This window comes from Penaeus monodon, chromosome 15, assembly GCF_015228065.2.
Source record: "Penaeus monodon isolate SGIC_2016 chromosome 15, NSTDA_Pmon_1, whole genome shotgun sequence".
Taxonomy (NCBI): domain Eukaryota; kingdom Metazoa; phylum Arthropoda; class Malacostraca; order Decapoda; family Penaeidae; genus Penaeus; species Penaeus monodon.
The window spans coordinates 21,005,683-21,006,317 of record NC_051400.1 but is presented as its reverse complement, the minus strand read 5'-3'; the positions used below and the strand labels follow the sequence as shown (position 1 = coordinate 21,006,317).

The 635-nt window shown below is 31.8% G+C and overlaps 1 long non-coding RNA gene across 1 annotated transcript in view; it reads right to left on the bottom strand.

Annotated features, from left to right (window-relative positions):
• The window catches only part of LOC119581811, a 24,845-nt gene extending 24,223 nt beyond the window's left edge, over positions 1-622 (bottom strand). Inside the window, exon 1 of the long non-coding RNA XR_005229587.1 lies at positions 446-622. This is a non-coding gene — a long non-coding RNA (uncharacterized LOC119581811). The remainder of the gene's footprint in view (positions 1-445) is intronic.
• Between the last annotated feature and the right edge of the window lie 13 nt (positions 623-635).

The window sequence follows — 635 nt, the reverse complement described above, 5'->3', positions numbered from 1 at the left end:
TTTCTAACATTTAGTTTATTCTTTTCTGATCAACCGTTCTTGTTGTCAAAATGATATGAATAGACTATATCAAATAAATATTATTTTCAAAGACCTCCTAGCCACTCTAATTAGAGTTTTGAATGGAAAAGTTTACCAGTAAATATATATGACATTACTTAAATTATTAATAAAAGATTAAATAGATGAGCATCAATATAGGGACCATTCCTTTCTGCTACCCTATGCAACAATCAAAAAATAATTTTAAAATTTATAGCAATGTTGGTTACAAATTCATAAAAATTGGTATTGGAAGAAATATGACAGAAATAAAGGTTATGTAACTCTTCAACCAAATAATCTTATAACTTTTGGTTTACAGCAAAAGAGCAAACTGGTTGTATGAAATATCTGTACAGTGCATGCATTGGGCATCTCTTGCCTTCATCAAATAGTGTCTTACCATCATCGTGTTGCTGTTTCTCTGGGGGAGCTGTTCCTGAACTTCTGAAAAGTCTCTCTCCTACTCTCTCCGTGCTCTTTTGGATCTCCCTACGTGTTGGCTTTCTACCTCTCCAGCTCCTCTCTTCTTTGTCATAATTACCTGTAACATATAATATAATACTGAATTATAACATGTTACATAAAATAAG